At 36.9% G+C, this 8,780-nt stretch overlaps 2 non-coding genes across 2 annotated transcripts; both read right to left on the bottom strand.

The window, feature by feature from the left end:
* Positions 1-315: 315 nt before the first annotated feature.
* LOC128292135 (small nucleolar RNA R71) lies at positions 316-422 on the bottom strand. Its single transcript, XR_008282120.1, has one exon. It is a non-coding gene; the product is annotated as a small nucleolar RNA R71 (small nucleolar RNA).
* Positions 423-7,636: 7,214 nt separating this feature from the next.
* LOC128292157 (small nucleolar RNA R71) lies at positions 7,637-7,743 on the bottom strand. The gene has a single exon (XR_008282142.1). It is a non-coding gene; the product is annotated as a small nucleolar RNA R71 (small nucleolar RNA).
* Positions 7,744-8,780: the final 1,037 nt, after the last annotated feature.

Below are 8,780 nucleotides of genomic sequence, written 5' to 3'. Positions count from 1 at the left end.
TTGTTCGACCTACTATTGCTGTAAATAATTTTGAACTGAAACCTAGCACTATTCAAATGATTCAACAGTTTGTTCAGTTTGATGGTTTGCAGGACAAAGACCCAAATACTCATTTGGCTAATTTCTTAGAATTCTGCGACACTTTTAAAATTAATGGCATTTCTGATGATGCCATTCGCCTTCAGTTGTTTCCATTCTCATTTAAGGAATAAGGCTAAACAGTGGTTGAACTCCCTATCATGAGGTTCTATCACTACATTGGAGCACATGACCGAGAAATTTTTGTTAAAGTGTTTTCCACCAACTAAGACAGCCAAGTTAAGGAATGATATCTCTTCCTTCATACAGATGGATTTGGAAACCCTATATGATGCATGGGAAAGGTATAAGGACTTATTGAGAAGGTGCTCTCACCATGGGTTACCTCTATGGCTACAGGTTCAAACTTTTTACAACGGTTTGAACCCTTCAACTAGGCAGTTGATCAATGCATCCACCGGTGGTAGTTTGAATAACACTCGAGGAGGCTTACGAGTTTATAGAAGAGATGTCACTAAATAATTATCAATGGAAAGTTATGGGGACAAAACCGATGAAAGCAGCCGGTGTTTTTAATGTTGATGCTGTCACCATGTTATCAAACCAGGTAGAACTCTTGAATAAAAAGATTGATGGTTTATATGGTTCTACGCAGGTACATCCGGTGATTGAATGCGAAACAATTGGAGGAGGGAACCATCCAGAAAGTAGATGCTTCAACCTAAGCACAAAAGACGAACAAGTCAGCTATATGGGTAATAATTCTAGACCTCAGAATAATCCTTATAGTAATACTTACAATGTAGGTTGGAGGAACCATCCCAACTTCTCTTGGGGTGGTTAAGGAAATTAAAGACCACAACCCCCTCCAGGCTTTCAACCACTTTACCAGCAGGAGAAGAAGTCAAACCTTGAAGAGATGTTGATGAAGTTTATTTTGGTGTTAGAAACCCGCTTCCAAATCACCAAAACCACACTTAAGAATCAACAAATATTGATTCAAGGGCTTGAGAATCAGATAGGTTAGCTTGCTAAGATGATTTCAGAAAGACCACAAAGTAGCTTGCCGAGTAATACTGAAACTAACCCAATGGAGCAGCTACATGTGATTACTGTTCGAGATGAAGAAGGGTTAACAAAATTTGAAGCTAAACCAAGATAAGAAACTATGGTAAGCAATGGTAAGATTGAGGTAAGTCAAAATAAGCAAGATCTGGTCAATAAAAATTATATATCACGTGTGCCATATGTAACACACTTAACCCATATCCGTCGCCGGAATAGGGTTAAGAGGCATTAATGATCATTACACATCATTCATATACATTTATGCATTTCAATAACAAAATACATTCATCTCAATCATATTGTCCCTTCTAAGGTCTTATGAGACCTTAAAATATGTTTAAAAGTGGTTCGAGACTAAACAGATAACATTCACAAACTTTAAGAAACTTATAAAATTTTCTTTAATTTTAAGGTCACACGCCCGTGTGAACTGGCCGTGTGCTTCACATGGTTACCAAACAAGCCCATGTGAAAATAGGGCATACATACTGACTTATACCGCACGGGCGAAGACACAACAGTGTGCTATGGCCTTGGGAAAATTAATGGGGTTACTTCTTGGGTCACACGGCCAACCACACGCCCATGTGCCAGCCCGTGTGCCACACACGACCAATAGACACGCCCGTGTATCTAGGCCATGTCAAAACTATAGGGTATATTGACTTAATTCGAAGGGTACCCCAGGGGACACACGGCCGTGTAACATGATCGTGTGTCACACACGGCTGAGACACACGACCGTGTCTTTGCCCGTGTGGACAAAAATAGACCATTTGCAAGGTCAATTTGCCACCCTTTCCTCATGTTCACTAGGCCATCAAAATGGTATCATTTCATCACAAATATATGCATCCAAAGCATGCCAATTTATAAACATTTCATGCCATTTCATAATTAACCATTTCACTACTTAAATTCTCAACCAAATTCATAACAAAACAATATACCAAAATCATTTAAACTTGCATAACTTCTAAATGCATTTTATCATCACCTTATCATCTATTTCATGTCACAAAACTTACCGTTTCAACATCACATAATTAAGCCACATCATATCATCATTCCAATCTTAATACTCCAATTTGCAACTAACCATAATAGCAACCACATATCATACCAAAACAAGCCAACACTTAAGGCATTATAAACATCTCATGTATCACATATTAAACCCATAATTCAAGCCAATTCAAATGGCCATAACCATACCAACATTTACAAGCCAAATCTCATGGCTATAATCATAACTCAAAACATACCAAAATGACACTAGCCTATACATGCCATAGACCATATATACAAAGCTTCCAAAAATACCAACGAGATATTCGATAGTGCGATGATGTATTCTCGACGATCCCCGAGCTCGAGCTAGCTTCGATAATCTATAAAACATGGAAAGAACACACAAAGTAAGCTTCAAAAGCTTAGTAAGCCATATACAAATAAATCATTTTATAAATCAATATCATTACTATCAATTAAGCAAGATATGAATAAACATAATTAAATACATCTTCAATATCACAAACCTTTTTATTAATCAATTTATACTTCTCAAACATACCAATTCATCAATTACCTTCTCTTCTCAAAGCTCATATGAATTTCATACATACCTGAATCACTTAGCTTATTCACATACTCTTTCTCGATTTGAATTTTCTCGTTGAACCGTTCAGAATTGTTAAGGATACTCGAAAAATCACATAAGCTCATAGAATGCCATATCCCAGATATGGTTTTACATGTTATCACATATCGATGCCACTGTCCCAGACAGGGTCTTACACGAAATCGATTAATGATGCCAATGTCCCAGACATGGTCTTACACGTAATCTCAATACAATGCTAATGTCCTGGACATGGTCTTACATGTAATCACATCTCAATAACCTAATGTCATGACATTCGTATCCTATACAATTCCTAGGGTTTGTACAGGACTTTCAAATATCGTAACTTCACCGATTCATGCTCGTACTTGCTCATTCAACATTCGTAGCAATTCAATGATGATAAAACATATATAATTCAATTCAAAGACATTTATTTGCATATGAACTTATCTCGCATTAGGGGTTGACATATCGGATCGACTATTTGACAACTTTCGATTTCCCCCGATCTAAATCCAATTTCTTTAGTTCTTGATCTAAATTAATAATTTGGCTTGTTTAATAACATATTCATTCAATTTCATCCAAAAACATATAAATGGGCATTTTGCACTTTATCCCCTACTATTTCACATTTTTACAATTTAGTCCCTATTTCAAAACAACATAAAACATTCATAATTTCAACAAACCCAAGCATGGTTGAATATTCCCTAGGTCCCTAACAGCCCATAAATTTCATTTATTTCACATTTTAACCCCTCAATTTGTAAATTTCACAATTTAATCCTTAATAAGCATTTTTGTCAAAAATCACTTTATAAAACATGTATGTCAAACACCAAGCTTGCATAATTCATCATCAAACATCATAAAACTCAAACTACCAAAAATTTCAAATCAAAAAATTCACAACCAATTCAAAAATTCAAGCTTGGGCTAGCTAGTATTCGAAGCAACGATCTCAAAAACGTAGAAATCATTAAAAACAAATCAAAAACCGTACCTTAATGAGCTAGAAATGCTTGGCCGAGTGAAAACCTAACTTTTTCTATTCCTCCCTTCAAGTTTCGACTAAGGAAGATGATAATCTAACAAATTTTAACTTTTGTCTTTTTAATAAACTTTTATTTACTAAATACCCATTTTAACCTTAACGACCATTAATAATAACACCAAATGCCATGCCATTATCATCCATTAACTATCAAAAGGTTTAATATCAACATAAAGACCTCTCATTTAATGCATCATAACAAATAGACACTTTTAACTTATAGAATGCAACTTTTACATTTTACGCGATTTAGTCCTTTAGTCAAATTTACCACTTAAACGATAAAATTAGCACACGAAACGTTCATACATATATATTCATATGATGTAAACACGAAAAATAATATTAAAATAATTTTACGACCTCAGATTCATGGTTCTGGAACCACTATTCTAATTTAGCTAAAATCGAGCTTTTACACCATATCCCAATGCGACAAGGAAAGGCCACATTAACTTACCGTTTATTGAAGCTCTTTCGTAGATGCCAAATTCCATTAAATTTTTAAAGGAGTTTTTAACAAACAAACGGAAGTTAGATGATTCATCGCACGTAAAGCTAAACATAGTGTGCTTATCCATTTTGCAAAACAAACTACCCAACAAATTGAAAGATCCAGGGAGTTTTACTATTCCTTGCTTAATTGGTAGTTTAAATGTTAACAATGCTTTGGCTGATTTAGGGGCAAGTATTAATGTCATGCCCTATAAAATGTTTAAACAACTCGGTCTTGGGAAACCCAAACAAACTAGGATGAGCATTCAATTGGCACATAAAACTATTAGATTTCCTAGGGGTATTATTGAAGACGTGCTTGTTAAAATTGATAAATTTATATTCCCAGTTGATTTTGTTGTTCTAGACATGGATGCGGATAGTGACGTACCTTTAATTCCAGGTCGGCCCTTTTTAGCAACTACTAGAACTATCATAGATGTTGGGACAGGTGAGTTAATACTTCGTGTAAGTGATGACACGATTAAACTCCAAGCTTGTGATTTTGTTGGCATATTTAGTAATCGAGATGATTTTACAAGTTCTTTTAATGTGTGTAACCTTACGGCTCAACCTTCTTTGCAGGAAATTCCTTGGAAAAAGGTGATGGAGCCACAGTCTAACTCAAGTGACAAAAACAGAACAATTCATGAAGAATGAAGGCTTCAGATCGACGAACTAGACGAATGGCGGACACATGTCAAGGAGAAAACAAAATTACATGATGCAGAACCAAAACAAAGCCACGACGAACATAAGGTTGTAATGAACCACTTTAAGGTCGGGGACTAGGTACTATTAGATGAAACGGATCCTCGAATCACCACCTTAGAGCTTAACGCAAATGGAGTGACTCCTTTTACAGTACTCAATGTCTTCCCATACGGTATAGTCGAGGTAACTCATTTTCTTTTCGGCACTTTTAAGGTAAATATTACTCGACTTAAACCTTATTTGAATCAAAGAATTGATAGTGAGAAAGAAGAGTCTCGACACTGCAAACCAACGTCATCGCGCGAATACGAGGTAAGTAAAGCTTAGACTATAAATAAGCACTTCTCGGCAGGCAACCTGAGTGCTAACACTACTGAATTCTTAATTTTAACTCACAATATTTTTACAATTAATTTAAAAAATGGTTTTAAAAACCCACACGGCCTGGACACATGGATGTGTCCTAGGTCGTGTGGATCTTTTGACTTAGTTTTAAATTTTGAAAAAATATCTACAGTGAGTTACACGGCCATGTGACATGGACGTGTAACCGATACAGTCTAGACACATGGGCGTGTCTGAGGCCGTGTGAGCCAGAGACTTAATATTTTCAAAAAATTGACAGAGATACGTGCTAAAATAGTCCACACGGGCGTGTGACACGGCCATGTGAACCACACGGCCTAGACATACGTGGCCTGTGAAAATTGGAGCTGAACTTTTCAAACTTAAAACAAGTCAGAGATTTACACGGGTAAGGCACACGGCTGTGTGTAGGGTCAGACGGGTGTGTGGAAGGCCACATGAGCATGGGAGAAGCAAATATGATTGCACATGGCCGTGCGACACAGCCGTGTGAACCACACGCCTGGACATATAGGCGTGTCCAAGGCTGTCTATAGACTGGGCTTTCCTTCTTAATCAACATAGGCTGAACAGGATACCACACGGACGTGTGACACGGCCGTGCTGTCCAACACGGGCCTTACACAACCATGTTACCCTTTTAAATCCTTAATTTATTTTTAAAATTTTACTTTTTGTTTTCTTCTCAAACCCTCTACCCTAGCCTCAGATCCCCTTGACCCAAGTTGACCCCCATCGACCTCCTTTGCTGCAGTAGCCTTACACCTCTAACCAGACCTCCTCACTTCCATCCCCCACGCCCCACGAAACTAGCCCCATCTAACTTTCCCCCCTAATAAGTTGTAATTTATATATATATTATCCCATGCTTAAACATATTTTTGGATGAATTACCATTAAATTAGTGGAATTTGATCCTCCTAATCCTTTAATTTCATGTCTTATACTTAGGTGAGCATAGGAGAGTAAAAAGAACTAGAAACGGGCATAATTAAGTGGAGTTGATTGCACCCCTAGACATAGGGTGACATAAATCTGCCGGATTAGGGTCAAACCTAATAAGGGAATCCATAGATCGAGTTAATGCAACACTAGGGGTTTTAATTAGAAAGAGATTTCAATTAATCAACCTAGGGTTAGACGTTGTTAGTCTTGAGAGATAATAATATAAACTAGGGATTTCTACGGATCAAGTCAAGTGAATAAATTGTCTAATTCAGAGTCAAATAACAAGTGAAGTCTAGGTGGAATTTCCCCTGGGTATTGTCTAAATCAATCAGTTTTCCCAAAAGTATTTCCCCAATTTACTTCTTATGCATTCTTAGTTTAGTTAATTAGTTTAGATAAAACAAATACTCTTATTTTTAGGCTAGATAATAAAAAGAAAGTTAATACTAGTACTTTTAGTTCCTGTGGGTTCGACATTCCTGTCTTGCTATAAACTATACTACTGTTCGATAGGTGCGCTTGCCTTCATTGTGATAATAGTTATTTTTCAAGTACGATCAATCATAAATATAAAACTTATCATGAATACATCAAGTTTTTGGTGCCGTTGCAAGGGAACTAAAATATTAGGAAAGCTTCATTTTTATTACTTTAGCCATTTATTTTATTGCAATTCAAATTTTATCTTAGTTTTGTTATTTTTACTAAATTTTCTTTTGTTTTCTTCTGACAGGTTTTTTATAGTTTATGACTAGAAGAAACCCGTCAAGACCATTACTCTTTGACAGTGAGATTGAAAGCACAGCTCGCAGAAACCGAAGGGAAGTAAGGCGAAACCTAAGAAACATAAATGAAGGACAAGAGGAAGATATCCATAATACAACCGAGGAGATGGCTGAAAATCAGACTAATCAGCTTCCTTCTGTGGTTGCTGCAGACCCAATAAATCAGAATCTTGCTCCTTGTACTATGTATGATTATGCTAAACCTAATTTAACAGGAACTGAATCGAGTATAGTTAGACCTGCTGTTGCTGTAAATAATTTTTAACTGAAACCTAACACAATTCAAATGATACAATAGTTTGTTTAGTTTGATGGTTTGCAGGACGAGGATCCAAACGCTCATTTGGCAAATTTTTTGGAGTTTTGCAACACTTTTAAGATCAATGGCGTTTCTGATGATGCTATTCACCTTCGGTTGTTTCCCTTTTCATTGAGGAATAAGGAATGGTTGAACTCGTACCATGAGGATCGATCACCACTTAGGAACAAATGACCGAAAATTTTTTGCCTAAATACTTTTCGCCGACTAAAACGACTAAATTAAGGAATGATATTTCTTATTTTGTGTGGATGGATTTAGAAACACCCTATGATGCATGGGAGAGATACAAGGATCTATTAAGAAGGTGCCCTCACCATGGGTTATCACTTTGGCTACAGGTTCAAACTTTTCACAACGGCCTGAATCCTTCGACTAGACAGATGATTGACGCAGCTGCTGGTGGAACTATCAATAATAAGACTCCTGAAGAGGCTTATGAATTTATAGAAGAGATGTCACTGAATAACTATCAGTGGCAAATCATGAGAACAAAGCCAACAAAAGCAACCAGTGTTTTCAACCTCGACGCAGTCGCTATGCTAGCTAACCAGGTAAAACTTTTAAATAAAAAGATTAACGATTTATATGGTTCTACTCAGGTACATCTAGTGATGAGGTACTATGTAAATGGAGGAGGAGTGCACACAGAATATCAATCTTTCAACCCTAGCACCGAGGAGGAACAAGTTCAATATATGGGCAATAATAATTCTACACCTCAAAATAACCCATACAGTAACACTTATAATGCAGGTTGGAGGAACCATCCCAACTTCTCGTGGGGTGGCCAAGGAAATCAAAGGCCACAACATTCCTCAGGCTTTCAACAACCACCTTATCAGCAGGAAAAGAAACCGAACCTTGAGGAGATGCTAACAAAATTTATCTCGGTGTCAGAAACTCATTTTCAAAATACCGAGACAGCACTTAAAAATCAACAAGCATCGATCCAAGGGCTTGAAACCTAAATAGGCCAACTTGCCAAACTGATCTCTAAACAATCACAAGGTAGCTTGCCAAGCAATACTGAATCAAACCTAAGGGAACAACTCAATGCGGTTACCGTTTGAGATAAGGGTTAGTCGAGCCTGAACCAGAACCGAGGCAAGAAATTATGGTAAGTAAAGGTAAAGGTGATGTGGACCACAATGAGCAAAAACTGGTAAGTAGAGAGTACAAACCTCATGTGGCATACCCCAGTGCGACAAGGAAAGACCACATAGATGAACGATTTGGTAAATTCCTTAAATTATTGAAGAAATTAAATATTAACTTACCATTTATTGAAGCTCTTTCGCAGATGCCAAACACAGTTAAATTTTTAAGGGAGCTTTTAGCAAATAAACAGAAGTTGGATGA

Source organism: Gossypium arboreum, chromosome 4 (genome assembly GCF_025698485.1).
Source record: "Gossypium arboreum isolate Shixiya-1 chromosome 4, ASM2569848v2, whole genome shotgun sequence".
NCBI classification, from domain to species: Eukaryota; Viridiplantae; Streptophyta; class Magnoliopsida; order Malvales; family Malvaceae; genus Gossypium; species Gossypium arboreum.
This window is presented reverse-complemented; position numbering and strand designations above follow the sequence as displayed.